Below are 16,307 nucleotides of genomic sequence, written 5' to 3'. Positions count from 1 at the left end.
CGACTGAAAAATATAAATATATTGTTGTGAAACAAGATGAGATATTAAGGGATATATTTTTTGTTTTATAAACAATTACATATATAAATGACAACTATTATTATAAATCTTGTGGGTAAATCTGCTTCTGGAAAAAAACTTTCATAAATCAAGGTTCTTGTGTAGTACAAATGAGAATATTGTAAATTTACTTAAAAAAACACCCCGTGATACGCATTGTATCAACAACAACTAGAGCAATAAGACCTGGAGAAATAAAAGGTGAAGATTATCACTATATTTCAGTGGAGGAACATATGCGATTGAGGAATGAAGGACAAATATTTGAGGAGGTTTCTCTTGGTACAACAAAATATTCACATTGTAAGAGTGAGTTAAGGAAACTAAAATCTGGTGGTGTTGGGATATTAGAAACTAATCCAGAAGGAACGAGACAAATTATTAAATATCTGAGCGGGGTGAAGATTTTATCATTCGGTTTTGATGTTGATGAAGAAACTCAACGCAAACGTATGAAAAGCAGAGATGCAAGGATTAGTGAAGAAGAAATTACAACTCGCATTAATGTTAATAAAGAATTTGATGAAATATTTAAAGAAAAGGATTTATTTGAACACATCTACTTGAATGATGAAGAAAAGGAACATTTCCCTGTTAATCTTTACAATTCATTAAATAATATTTTACAATAAATAAATGGATACAAAAGAAAGAGCAAGAAGATTTAAGGAACATCAAGAGTTGGTTTCAAAAGTTGTAAAACAGCAGGAAGACATAAAGAAGAAACGCAGACAGAAACTAACGGGCGAAGAAGTATTTGAAAGAAAACAAGATAAATTTTTTAAACCACTTTTAAAAACTTCCCAAGAAAAAATGAAAGATGTTTCCACAGTTCCCACAGTAGAATATACTCCCAGAAAGCTCCAAATGTTAAAAGATTTCAGTCAAATGACGGAGGAAGAATTAGAGCATATTGGAGAATTAGAATATGATGAAGGTTTATTTCAACAACTGGAAGAGATTAATCAACCCCCTGATTATATTGTGAATGCTGTTCAAAACAATGAATATTCAGCGGATTCAAAAACCAAAGCAGGACTCATTCCAACAGAACAACCAGCAATATTTCATCTTGTTCAAGAAAAGGTATTGATATTTAATGATGAATTAAGGTTCTTAAGTTCTGCTCAACCCCCTGTTAAACTAACTCCGAGATTAATGTTTCTTCTCAAAAAAGATGGAAGACAAGGTTCAACTGTGAGGGATGAATCAAAGTATATTGATAAACCATTGGAGATGGAAAATAATGATGATAGAGTATATATTGATTTGCTGAACACTCTAAATTATAAGGTTATTCTTTCTGGTAAAAGTAGGAAGAATGAGAAGGAGAAACACATTATTCAGGCTTTAAGTATCCTTGGTTCAGGTATTAGTTTTCTTCCAAATGACCCATCGCAATTAGTTAATAGACTGTTATTGTTGTTAGGCAGTAAGAAGGCTGGAAATAATTGTTTTAATGAAGCATCAGCCATTTTAGACCAGTTGATGAACATGAAAATAATTAATAAATCTCAATATAAAGACATTTTATCTCATATTAAATAAGATGAGAAGCACAATCCTGAGTTTTAATTTCACAACAAGCGACCACACATCTTCATTCCCATACCCACTACAACTTGACACAACAAAAGAATATGAGGCATCTTTATTGTCCATGGAAACTTATAATACCTTATTTAATATAACCGAGAAAAATGACAAGTTTAGTTATAATCCGGGAAGTGGATACAAAACGATAACAGTCTCACCCGGAGCATACGAGATTTCTCAAATATCTTCCGAAATTGCTCGTCTTATGAAAGAACAGGGTGATGAACCAAAAAATATTGTTATAAACATTCAAAAACATACTTCAAAATCAACGATTAAAGTTAAAAATAACTACAAGGTTGATTTCACAATTGATAATTCATTTAGAGAGTTATTGGGTTTCTCCTCAAAAAAGATTGAAACTAATGGGACGTTTTACAGTGATAATGTCATTCAAATATCCTCAGGAATAAATTCGGTGTTAATTCACTGTGATTTGATTGATGGTGCTTATAATGATGGAAAAAAAAACAAATACAATATTTTCATTCAGCGCATACTCAACCCCAATTGGTTATAAATTCAATATGGAACCTAAAAATTTGGTTTATCTACCTGTGTCAGGAAAAACCATACACAGAGTAAATTTTAGGATAACCGACCAAGATAATCGTGTGATTTATTTTAATGGAGAAGTTATATCCATCAGAATTCACCTACGTGAAGTTTTCCAATAAATAAATACGATGGTTATTGTGAGGAAACACGAGTTGGGAAAATATAAAATAATTACAGGGGATGGGATGTTCCTTTCCCCGTACTACAAGGGTGAAGGTATGTATCTTGGTAGAGGATACTATAAACCTAAGAGACAAAGGGGTGTCGGACATCAATTTAGAGGAGATGGGATAATTGATACTCTCATGGGTATTGGTTCAACTATTCTTAAACATAAAGACCTAATTGGTTCAACTGCTTCTGCTGTGGGAAATGTAGCAGGTGCTGTAAAGAGTATAAAAGATGCTCAGAAGGAATCTCATAAATTACAAGCAATAAAAGAAATTAAGAAAGGTAAAACTCAGTTGTCCCCCAAGAACGACAGAAAATAATTCAAATACTTGGATCAGGGTTTCAAAAGTTTTAACATCTTTTTTCCTAAATAAATACAAGTATGGAAGCAATTGATAGTATCTATGATTTGGATGATACTATTATTATCTCAAACTCCACTAAAAAAGAAGATTACTTCAAGGTAAATGCAATAACTGGAACAGACTGGAATACAAATGGTACAAAAAGTTTTGAAATAAATAATCAACAAACCTATTTGAATCTCTCCGAAAGTTTCTTGTTGTGTAAATTTAAATTCACTAAGGCTGGGAATAACACAAACGCTACACTTGTAAATGATTTCTTCTGGAAAATGTTTGATAGTGTGCGATTGTATATTGGAACACAAGAAGTTGAAGCGGTTGATTATGTCTCTGCTGTATCTGAAATGATGAAATTTACACTCTATACATTCAGTGATAGAATGGGAAAGGGGTCTGTCGAAGGTTTTATTCCTGATATGTCAACGGGAACAAACACAGACCCTGGATATATTCAAAGGAAAGGAATGTATAATGATGATACAAAAGCAGAAAATAGTTTTACTGTGGCAGTTCCTCTTAAAGGTATATTTGGATTTTGTGATTATGATAAAGTTCTGTATGGTCTTAAAATTAGATTTCAACTACAAAGGAATGATAATGAAAATAGATTGCTTTTTGGTGTTGGTAGTGCTTTTGGTGAACAGAATAAATTTGTAATTGAGGAGATGAGTTGGTATATCAGTGAATATACTCCTAATCTTAAAACAGAAGAGATGTTGAATCGAAGACTTAACTCAAAGAAACCACTCAGTGTATCATACCTCAAAAGAAGATGTCAACACGTTAAACTCAATCAAACTACTTACACGTGGAATTTGGGTGTTCTGGAAGGAAAGCCATGATATCTGTGGATGATTTTTAAAAAGCCAGATGGTGATACTGCGACTGATAAGAATAATGCATTGAGTGATAATGCTAAGGTGAAACAACTTCGCGTTTCTCTAGATGGAACATTTTATCCACGAGATAGATTGGAAATTAATTGTGAAAAAAATGATTTTGCTGAAGCATACAAGTCTTACCAAAAGGTGTGTGAAAGTAATGGAAATAAAGAACCTATTTTGGATATGACAGCATTTAAAAGTTTGTATACAATCTATGCGTTTGACCTGAGCGCTCAAAAGGAAACTATAAAGTCTAATCGAGTGGATACTTCCCTATACATTGAAAGAGGAGAGAGTGAAGAAGTTGATACATATTGTTTGCTTTTGGAAGAAACAGAATTGCAGATTAATACAGATAATGGTGTGATGATTAGTCTCACATAATTTTTTGTTAAATAAATGAGTGGCAAAGTACCAACTGGGGTATATGTTAATCAAATCAATCTTCATAAACTATCATCTTGTGTTCAAAATCAAAAGCCTTGTACGATTAACGTTAATACAATTCAGAGAAAAGGAGCAGTAAGAATTGATGTTTTGCTCACAAGAGAACAGGTTAAAATCTTGAATGACACTGGCTCACTTAAAATTAAAATGACAAAACCAATGTTGAAAAAATATTCAATAAGAGAGACGAGTGGAGGATTTCTCCCATTTCTAATTCCTTTATTTGCTGGTTTAAGTGCGGTTGGAGCATTGACGGGTGGTATTTCAACAGCGGTGAAAACTGCCAACGAAAGGAAGGCTCAACTCCAGGCTCAAAAAGAATTGGAAAGACATAACAAAGAGTTGGAGAAACAAATTAGTGGAAGTGGTGTAATTGTAGATTTTGCTGAAAAACTTGAAGGTCTGCCTGATAAAGTGAGATTATTAGTTGGAGATATGCTTTCTTCTATTGCACAAGCAGGTGTAAAATTAATGAAAAGAGGTAATGGATTATATCTTTCTAATAAATAAATGAGCATTGATGAGTGGTTGGAAAAATTTGGAAAGAATACAACATCAAATTTACAACTTGACAAATATTGTAAGAAATTAAAAATTCATAATGTGGTTATTTGTATGAGAGATGAATTAACAAATGTGCCGAAACATACAAAGAATATTATTATGAACTTAGAAGATAATAATGGGAACGGTTCTCATTGGGTTTGTATTTTTAATAGTCAAGACAAATATTATTTTGATAGTTTTGGTCTTCCACCACCTGTTGAAGTTATAAAATTCTTACAGAATGGTGTTTATCAAACATTTCAAGTCCAAGAATTAAATTCCAAGTGTTGTGGTCAATTATGTCTATATGTGTTATTTCAACTCAACAAAAATAAAAAATTTTATGATATTATTTTTAATCTAATATAAATGACTTATGTTGGTAAAGATGGTTCTATCTTTGGTGTATCTCAAGAACTGGATATTGATTTATCAAATTATTACACAAAGGCACAGGCTGAACGACATAAATATAATATAACCAAAAATATTAACATGAAAAATGCTTATAAATTAAAAAATTATCCAACCCCAACTGAAGCGAATGACTTGGTGAGATTAAGTGATTTATCACAATATATATATATTTAAATAAAACGGCTGTGTATTCCAAAGATACAGAAGTGTTGATATTATCTCCAGGTCATACAGAATTCACAGTTCGAATTAAAATAAATTTTTATAAAGAAGGGCGTATCGTTTGTATGAGAATAGAACAATGGGGGTATGACATGAATGATTTAGGGTATAATTGGTCATTTAAAATTAACCTCGAAGACCTGGAACAATTAAATCAGTCTCGTTAGGAAGAATATTATCCACTTGGTATTGAGAATGAGTTTTGTGGGGCTACGATTAGTAAACAACAAATAAAAGAATTTAATAAGGGTAAATATAATAATGGTTTTGCCCTTGTTTATCTCATGAAAACAGAAAAAACAGGATTATATATAATAAGTAAGGAAATACAAAATGATTTAACTATGGGAAGATGGGGAGGTGTTTCATGCCATAATATTATTCTAACATATATTTCTAATACATAAATGACAGCAAGAAGGCTTCAAGAAAATTATCATTTCTGTGTCCAAGCATACCTTCAAGAAAAGGGTATTCGGTATTTTAATAAATATGTTCTACAACATAAGAATGAGGTATTTTCAATAAAAGATTGGCATTATGCTGATGTTGATAAACCGACAACTTTAGATTTAATTCGAATGTTAAATAATGAAAAAATTATAAGGTTAAGAAAAGGTAAGGCTCTTTTAGAAATTCAAAAGAAATTTTATTGGTTTCCTGTTGTAAAAAAAATTATTTTGGATACAGGAATAACAAGAAATCCTGATGAATATATGTATAATATTCTATGGGGTGTAAACGATTCAAGGATAGTAAGGGATGAGGAAGGAGTTGAAGAAGAGAGGGAAGAGGAGGAAAAGGAGAAGTAGGAGAGGGAGAAGAAAGAGAAGGAGGAAAAGGAGAAGAGAGAGAGGGAGGAAAGGGAGAGAATAAATAAATATTATAGTATGGAAACCAGTGAGATTCAAAAAAGAATAGAGGTATTACAGAAAATAACTCAACCCACCGAGGAGGAATACAACGAATTAACAAGTCTATTTGCAATACTTTCGACAAAACTATTAGCATCGTCAAGCAATTCATTTTAATTCAAGTTTTTTCTTAAATAAATGGAGGAGAGAGTGAAGGCATTTCTAAGGATTCTTTATGTTTTAAAAATTAAGATTCAAATGTGCATGTTGGAAACTAAAAAGGTTTTTGCACTCTGCAGGAATTTTTCTCATAAATAAATGAGTTATTGTCTCAAATGTAAAAAGAAAACTAATACTAAAAATATTTCATATATTAAAAGTAAAAATAACAGGGTTATACAAAAAGGTATATGTTCGGTGTGTGGTTCAAAAAAAAAAATCAATTTATCTCCAAACACAAACTCGGAGGAGATATACAAAAGTTTTTATCAGGAAGTAAATTTACAACTACTGGAATACCAGGGGAATTACATCTACCAGGGTATTCTTTCTGTGGTCCAGGCACAAACTTGGATAAAAGATTAGATGAGGCAGACAATCCTAAATCCTGGAGTAAACCAATCAGTAGAGTTGATGAAGTGTGCATGAGACACGATATTGATTATGGGAATACCACAACGTTGGAAGAAAAGCATGAAGCCGATAGAGAAATGTTGTATAATTTGTCTCTGATACAAAATCCAACCTTGAGAGAAAAAGTTGATAGGTTCATCGTGAAGAAGATGATTAGTGCTAAATTGAAACTTGGACTTGGAAATTCAAAAAACTTATAGGCTCTAATGATGCCATTAAGACTGAAGAGCAATTAGCTGATGAATTACATAAACCAATATTTACAAAGTTTCAGAGAAGGAAAGTTTATTCCAAGGAAGTTGATTATATCTGGTCTGCTGATTTGATTGAACTCAATAATGATAAGGGGTACAAGTATGCTTTAACCGTTATTGATTTGAGGAGTAGATATGCGTGGGTTGTCCCTTTAAAAAACAAAACAGGTAATACTCTTATGTTAGCTTTTCAACAGATATTTAATAAAAGTAAGAGAAAACCTAAAAAATTGTGGACTGATGAGGGTAGAGAGTTTTATAACAAGACATTTATGAATTTTCTAAAAAATAACAGTATTACATTATACAGTACCTTTAATGAAGGGAAGGCAGTTGTTGTTGAACGTTTTAATCGGACCTTAAAAGAGAGACTATATAAAAAATTCACACAACTCGGTTCACAACAATGGTCATCTTTTATTCAGGATATTGTGGATAAGTATAATGACACGATTCACACGTCAACAAATATGAAACCATCAGAAACATTTACAAAATTAAAATATGAAAAAGAGATTAATGTCAGAAAACCTAAGTTCAAAGTTGGTGATATCGTAAGAATATATAGGTGGAAATCTCATTTTGAAAAGGGTTTTACTGAACGATGGACGAAAGAACTTTTTAAAATTGTTGATGTAATAGATACGGTTCCTTGGACTTATAAAATATATGATTTGGAAGGGGAAGAGATTTTAGGTTCATTTTATTCACAGGAATTACAAAAGACAAAACTAAGCAGATAATACACCTTTGTGAACACTAGAGGGACAAGTCCGAGGTGTATTACAGTATATAATGTGTGTCAAGGGGGACGTTCTTAGATCTGTGAACCCCAAACACAGAATCCTCAACTGAATAGTCAAGGTTTAACTTTTGTTTGTGTGTGTGTGTGTGTGTGTGTGTGTGTGTGTGTGTGTGTGTGTGTGTGTGTGTGTGTGTGTGTGTGTGTGTGTGTGTGTGTGTGTGTGTAATGGGAGCAATAGGTTGGCGCTTCACTCCCTCCTACTATACACCGTTGTGGACACTCGAGGGCCAAGTCCGAGGTGTATAACAGTATATAATGTGTGTCAAGGGGTGGACGTTCTTAGATCTGTGAACCCCAAACACAGAATCCTCAACTGAATAGTCAAGGCTTAACTTTTGTTTGTTGATGTGTATGTGTGTGTGTGTGTCCCAACCCTCACATTCAAAATCTCAACCCCAACCCTCACATTCAAAATCTCAACCCCAACTCAATCCTCACCCAACACAATGTCTTTTTCAAAATGAGATTTCCACATATATATATATATATATATATATATATATATATATATATATATATATATATATATATATATATATATATATATTTTACGTTTTTTTTTTTTTTTCTTCTTCCAATTCTGTCTTTTAAGGCTTTCAGGTTTGATAACATAGAAAGAGGGAGTAAGAACTTTCTTGATAGGTTTAAATCCCAAAGAGTGGTAGCATTTCAAGTCTTCAAAATAAACCCAACTTTCCAAGTCTCCAAGGTAGTTATTTAAACCATCAAGGCAGAACTCATTTACTGATTTTTTCAAAATTTGTGAGTCTCCAAGGTAGTTCCCATATTTAGAACCATCTTGGCAGAACCCTTTTCCTGAGTCTCCAAGGTAGTTATTTAAACCATCAAGGCAGAACTCATTTACTGATTTTTTAAAAATTTGTGAGTCTCCAAGGTAAAACTTGTATTCTGGCTCATCAACGTATAACTTGTTCAGTGGGTATTGTCTTGATAACTCACAATGAGTACTATTGCTGTAAAACTCTTTTTCAGGATTTTGCTGGTCTCCAAGGTATAACTCTTTGGTTGGGTCATCAAGGACGAACTCGTTCTGTGGGTCTTGGTCGCTCATAAGGTCTTCAACCAAGCCAACAATTTCCCCCCAAGTTGTAGCAAAAGCAGTATTTTCATTTTGTATTTCAGATACAATTTCCTGTGAGAGAAAATAATAATGTATTAATTAAGTTATTTAATTATTAAATGAGTATGCTTCAATCAAAGTTTGAAAATAGGAAAATAAAAATCTTACCTCAATGGATAAGAGGTTTGAATCCAGTTCATCAACTTGAAGGTTTAGTTCCATACAAGACAGAGAGTTCCAAGGAACACCAAAGTCATCCCACTCAAGGTCTTGCTCGTTCTGTAGGTCTTGGTCGCTCACAAGGTCTTCAACCAAGTCAACAATTTCGCTCCAAGTTGTAGCAAAAGCAGTATTTTCATTTTGTATTTCAGATACAATTTCCTGTGAGAGAAAATAATAATGTATTAATTAAGTTATTTAATTATTAAATGAGTATGCTTCAATCAAAGTTTGAAAATAGGAAAATAAAAATCTTACCTCAATGGATAAGAGGTTTGAATCCAGTTCATCAACTTGAAGGTTTAGTTCCATGCAAGACAGAGAGTTCCAGGCAAGCACACAGCACACCATTGCCAGCAAAAACAAATGTTTAAAATGGAGCCTGGGTTTGAAGCTTTTATAGAGAAAGACTGGTGGGTGTGGTTTCCTTTGGAAATTCCCTGGGCAAGCCTAGGCAAGCCTTCATTGGGAAATTTTTCAAAACCATAACATCCTGTAATTTTCTAGTGATTTCTTTGTGAGTCAGAGATGAACTGGAAATGATGTAAGAGTGGGCGGGGCTTAGCAAAAGTAGGCGGGGCTTAGGAAAAGTGGGCGTGGCTTAGAAAAATACCTTATGCAAGTGGGCGGAGCTTAGCTAAGTGGGCGGGGCTTAGAAAAAGTGGGCGTGGCTTAGAAAAAATACCTCACGAAAAGTGGGTGGAGCTTAGCAAAGTGGGCGGGGCTTAGGAAAAGTGGGCGTGGCTTAGAAAAAAATACCTCATGAAAAGTGGGCGGAGCTTAGCAAAAGTAGGCGGGGCTTAAAGAAAAGTGGGCGGGGTTTAACAAAAAAATAACCTGTGGCTCAGGAGGTGGTCAAACAAGAGCATTAAGAGAAGTTTATCATTTCGTAATGGCACAAAAGGGGTATCTTAAAAAATATAAAGATTCAAATGTTTTGTTTGTCAATATTTTAGATGGGGATTATTGTGCAAAGAAAATTAAACTATTGAAGGAATTTGAGAATAAACAAATCTTTATAGGTTCAATGAGTGAGCTGTTCAACCCCCAGGTGTTCAATTCAATGAGGTTCAACCTCCAAGTTAAAAGGGGAGACAAATAAATATACCTTGGGATAAAAAGGGGGTTTATTTTTAGGGAAAAAAAAAGGGAATCGCTGAAAATCCCCCATTCATTTACATGGGGAAAAGTGAGCCAGAATCAGTATTCTTACCCTACTTATGTGTGTTTGTTTGTTTGTTATTCGCATAACTCCAAAAGTATTGAACTGAATTACAGCAAATTTGGTGGGATGATTGGTTATTATCCTAGGACCATTTGTTTAGATTTTGGGAGTGATCGGGTCAAAGGTCAAGGTCAAGGTCATGAAAAGGTCAAAATCGTCTTTTTACCATAGCGCGGTCAATTTGTATCCAATTTGCATGCAACTAATGCCAAAATGTTCAGAATGCAATGCTCCATCTTGTGATATGTGACATGACACAATGATGTAATAACCCTAATTAGCGGTTGGGAGTCAAAGGTCAGGGGGGGTCACGACATTGCAAAATGTGCGGTTTTAGTCATAACATGGTCAATTCTTATCCGACTTGCATGAAACCAACACCAAAATATTGACTGTTCTGTTACCCACACTCTCATACCAATTACAAAATTAAGAGTACAAAGGTCAAGGTCGAGGTCATGAAAAGGTCAAAATCATCATTTTGCCATAGTGCGGTCGATTTTTACCCAATTTGCATGCAACCAATGCCAAAATGTTGTGAATTCAATGCCTAATCTTGTGATATATGATATGACACAATGATGTCATTACCTTTGTTAGCGGTTTGGGTCAAAGGTCAGGGGGTCAACGACCTTTATTATCATGACGCGGTCAATTCTTATACAATTTGCATGTAAGGGCATTGAATTATAAACATTTTGAATCTACTATCCTGTGATGTGTAATATTTGATTTCTTATAATGTGACCAGTTGTCATCAGATTGACTTGACACCGACACCCAAAAAGGTCAGGGAGTTCATACAGAAATTGTACAATGTACGTGAATCAGTGTCAAACAGCAGGAAATTTAATGTTTTTAAGCCTTCATAACACATATGAGATGGCAGATGTGGTATGGGATTAAATACCCTCACAATCAATGGTTTCTGGGGGGGGGGGGGGGTAAAATGTAGCGTTGGCGAAGGTATGCGCTCTACTGAGTGCCCGTTCTAGTTCATTATAAAACCTGATTTGGGATGATTGTAGGAGATATAAATTGGGTTTCCTTGGCCATATGAAGGTCTTTTTCAGTTTGAAACAATCAGCACAGTGGAATTGGATGATAAATCTCAATCGATAAAAAACAGCATATATCAAACCAAATTTAACATTTATTCAACTTTTACGAATTACTGGGAACTGCACCCCCCCACCCCCCCTCCCCCGCTTCGCCCCTGCCCTGCAACCACGCTAGCTTCGCCCCATCCCCAAACCTACCCCAGCTTCATCCCAGCTCCACACCACTCCCCTCCAGCTTTTCCCCAGCCCCCCCAGCTTCACCATAATCCTGCACCCTTGCAGCTTTTCCCCAGCCCTGCAGCCTCTCAGGTTCTCCCAGCCATACACCCTCCCAACTTCCCCCAACCCAGCACCCTCTCCTTGCGCCTTTCGACATTCCTGCACCCTACCAGCAGTTCCTCCTCCCCTGTCCCAAACTGTTGGACCTTAACATCCGAGGCCTCTGCTCCAACCTGACATATTTCTCAATCCCGGTTGCTGCCTATACACCGAATATCATCTATTTTAACAGAAGCCTTCCTCTCACAGGATGTCCCTGACTCCTGAGTGTCTCTCCATGGCTCTTGCCTCCTCTGGTTTGATCAATCTTCACCCCGTCCTGTCAGGGGAGTCACATTGTACATCATGAACTCTGTTTTTCACTCTCCGTGTACTGCTCTTACACCTCCCAAACTCCAGGAATCCCACTGGCTGTGACTTCCACTCTGCTCCCACTTTATTTATCTCTGTGTGTTGTACCATCCTCCAAACAGTGACAACTCCATTTATATCTCTCTCTCTCTCTCTCTCTCTCTCTCTCTCTCTCTCTCTCTCTCTCTCTCTCTCTCTCTCTCTCTCTCTCTCTCTCTCTCTCTCTCTCTCTCTCTCTCTCTCTCTCTCTCTCTCTCTCTCTCTCTCTCTCTCTCTCTCTCTCTCTCTCTCTCTCTCTCTCTCTCTCTCTCTCTCTCTCTCTCTCTCTCTCTCTCTCTCTCTCTCTCTCTCTCTCTCTCTCTCTCTCTCTCTCTCTCTCTCTCTCTCTCTCTCTCTCTCTCTCTCTCTCTCTCTCTCTCTCTCTCTCTCTCTCTCTCTCTCTCTCTCTCTCTCTCATATGACATGGACTAACTATTAACCATTCAACCCAACTCTGTCTTCCTCATCAGTGGTGATTTCATTGGCCACCATGCCAATTGGCTGGGTGCTGGTACCTCCCTCACCAGCCATGTATTTCTGCAAAGGACTAATGGGACTGACTCAATCTGTGAACTTTCTCACCCAGATTTCTGTCAAAGGCAAATCCTCCCTTCTGAATTTGGTTCTGACCAACGTTCACCACCGATGTATCTTGCTATTCCTCTGCTCCAATTGGTTCAACTGATCATGTGGTTGTGAAGGTCAACATCTCTCACCATTCGCGGAGAACAGCCTCGGTGCCAGTGAGTCTGGCAATTCACTCAGGTAAACTGGCAGGGACTGCAAGCAGCCACTGCACTTCAGGACTGGTCTCCTCCTACTTATGCCCTCAATGTTACCTCAGCCATGGAACTCTTCCACAGAAACTTGCTCTCCCTTATGCACAAATTCATCCCATATCATCTTTGTTATCATACCCATCCTCCCGCCGTGGTACACTGAAAACTGTGGTGAGGAAGTTGCATTGAAACAAGTTGCATCATCCTCCTGGAAGGCAAATCCGACTGAAGGTAACCTCCATATTATTCTACAAAGCCTGCAACAAGTGTGTGTCCATTCTGAAGAGAGCCAGAAAACATCTGTCCAATCTCAAGAATGAACTTTCAAACTTGTCTCCCTCTAAAACCTGGTGGTGCCTTGTTTAGTCTGTCTCTGTTGTAGGTTCCCATCCCTCTTCAAATGGCATCACAGTCGACTGCTGGAAGAGAAGGCCAAATGCTTCAATTCTGTATTTGCTTCCAAATAGTGTGTCGCCAACCCCTCACTCTCTGTACCCATCCTTCTCCGTCATTCCCAACTGCTCATGGACTATATGTGTTTTGCACCTGAGAATATGGAGAAGCTTCTGGAAACTCTTGCTTCTGATTCTTGGACTGGATAGCATCAGTTCATGTGTCCTAAAATCCTGCTATGCTGCTATTGCACTTCCTCTCTCTGCCCTTTTTACCCTATCATTTGCTATCGGTCATATTCCGTCTCATTAGAAATCAGCCAACATCGCTGCGTTACATAAAAACGTACAAAAATGGATCCCCTTAACTACAGACCTATTAGCTAATCATCAGCAAGGTCATCGAATCCATCATCACGTTTGGCATAAAATAATTCCTTTTCTCCAATGACCTCATCGCGGATCATCAATTTGGATTCAGACAAAGTTACTCGACTTTGGAAAAGCTGCTTTGACTCTCCCAACAATGGATGGGAGTTCCTCGATGTCAGACATCAGATCAAGGACCGTCTCTCGCGAGATATATCTCGAGTTTTCAAGAGAGTATGGCATCCCGCCTTGCTCTCTAAACTCTCTGCCTATGGAATCCAAAGTACACTCCACAAAGACTTACTGATTTCCTCCACTCTCTTCGGCAACGTGCGCCTCTCAACGGAATCCTTTCATCTCCTCTCCCTGTCAAGGCTGGAGTGCCCCAATCCAGTGTTCCAGACCCCATCCGATGCCTAATCTTCATCAATGATCTCTCTGACTCTGGAAAATCCTTTTTCTACACCGCTCCTTCCCAATTCCATATCCAGTCGATGCATGACATCATTGCGGGGCACCGAAGGAAGGGAGTACTCAGTTTTCCTCCTCTTGTTTGTTACTTGCAAAATTCAAAGGTTTTTCAAGTATATTGGTCAATCTATTTCGTTATTCTGTCTGTCTCTTTGTTACTTGGCAAAAATCTTTTTTTGCCAAGTATGTTGGCCTCCAGCATTTGTCTGTTTCTCTGTCTGTTTGTCTGTCTGTCTGTCTGTCACACGATTTTTGGGCACAATTTTCAAGCAATTGTTCTGAAATTTTTGTCTATGTCGGTGACCTGCCAAGGACAGCAATGTTTAATTTTGCTGAAGATCCAGATCCGGATCGGAGAATTTTTAACTGAATCTTCACCATTGAGAGATCGGGCCAAAAACGATATATAGTAGAATATCTCAAAAGGTTATGGATGGATTTAGATGAAACTTAGTGGACATGTTGGGTGTGTGACAAGGACCAATTGATTCGATTTTGGTGAAGATCCGAATCTGGATCCAATAATTTTTCAAGTGATTCTTCACCATTGAGAGATGGGGACAAAAACGATATATAGCACAATATCTTAAAAGGTTATGAGGATGGATTCACGCGAAACTTGGTGGACAAGTTGGGAATGCCACCAGGAAGAAATGATTCAATTTTGGTGATCCGGATCCGGAAACGAGACTCATTTAATTTCTAAGTGATTCTTCACCATTGAGAGATGGGGCTAAAAACGATATATATCATGACATCGTAAAAAGTTGTGGACGGATTCGGACGAAACTTGGTGGACAGGTTGGGTGTGTGATGAGGATGAGTCGTCAGATTGGGAAAGACCCCCTTTATACTCTTTTGATCCGTTAACCCCGTTATGGTTCGGTAAAATTCCTTAAACCCATTTAGATCGTGAAGACCCTGTAAACCCTTTAGAATATTAGACCCCTTTAAGATCCCTCCCGAGTGCTGTCCTGTTTCGCCAAGCATCACTGAATGATTTTTCATTTGTCTGTCAATTGCCTCCAGGTGCATATTTGGTCATTGAATTAACCCACCAATTCTTTTTGAGCTCAAATTTGTTTGGATTTTGGAAGTATCGTGCTCTGCATGATGTTGTCGTCTTGTTTTCTTGTTTGTCCGGGTGATATCTCAGCCATCCTTTGAGCTCGGAAGCTGAACTTTCCAGAGAACAGTGAGGATGTGCTTTGGCAAAAACGTTATTTTTTATTTTTTGATTAATCAATTAATTGATTGTTATAGATTTATTAATTCCTTATTTATTTTCATTGTCATCTGGGCAATATCTCAGGCACCTTTTGGGCTTGGAAACTGATATTTTGACACGACAGTGAACAAGTGAATAAGCTATAAAGGGTATTTTTGATTTATTGATTAGTCAATTAATCGATTAATTATTCATATTTCGATTAATTATTTAATTTTCAAAAAGTTACAGATGCGGATGAAATAGTGGTGCTTTTTGGATGCTATTAGCCAATTCATGAAGAAATTAAATATTTTACGATTATTATTTATTTATTCAAAATTGCAATTCATAATTTCATCAATTATTGTACACTGTTCCCTCTCCGTGTGCTGTATGGTGGCATCGCCGGAAGCTGAAGACGCCCCGGCAGTGTTGCACGCTGGAGGATTTGTTATTTATTAATTTGGCATGAGGGAGGTGTACTTTGAATGTACCTGCACTTGTTATCTCTTTGCTGACTACTCCCTCTGACATGACATCCCTCATCCTTCAGATAGACAGGTAGTTGACAGACCTTGACAAAAATCACCAACTGGTTACACACTTGAAATATTTATTTTAATCCTGAGAAATCCCACACACTCATTCTCTTTCTGAAAGGACTGTATGGCAAACCCTCCCATCAACTTTCTTGACACCCCTCTCGAAGAAGTTCAGTCACTCGGTGTTGGGTCTCACTCAGCCATGATTTTTTGGGGCAAACCACATTTCAACTAGAACGGGCACTCAGGAGAGCGCATACCTTCGCCAACGCTACATTTTGCCCCCCCCCCCCAGAAAACGTTGATTGTGAGGGTATTTAATCCCATACCACATCTGCCATCTCATATGTGTTATGATGGCTTAAAAACATTACATTTCCTGCTGTTTGACACTGATTCACGTACATTGTACAATTTCTGTATGAACTCCCTGACCTTTTTGGGTGTCGGTGTCAAGTCAATCTGATGACAACTGGT

The sequence above is a fragment of the Eptatretus burgeri genome, chromosome 8, assembly GCF_056783735.1.
Source record: "Eptatretus burgeri isolate ZD-2024b chromosome 8, Ebu_testis_v1, whole genome shotgun sequence".
Taxonomy (NCBI): domain Eukaryota; kingdom Metazoa; phylum Chordata; class Myxini; order Myxiniformes; family Myxinidae; genus Eptatretus; species Eptatretus burgeri.
The sequence above is the reverse complement of the archived record's forward strand: the minus strand, read 5'-3'. Positions refer to the sequence as shown.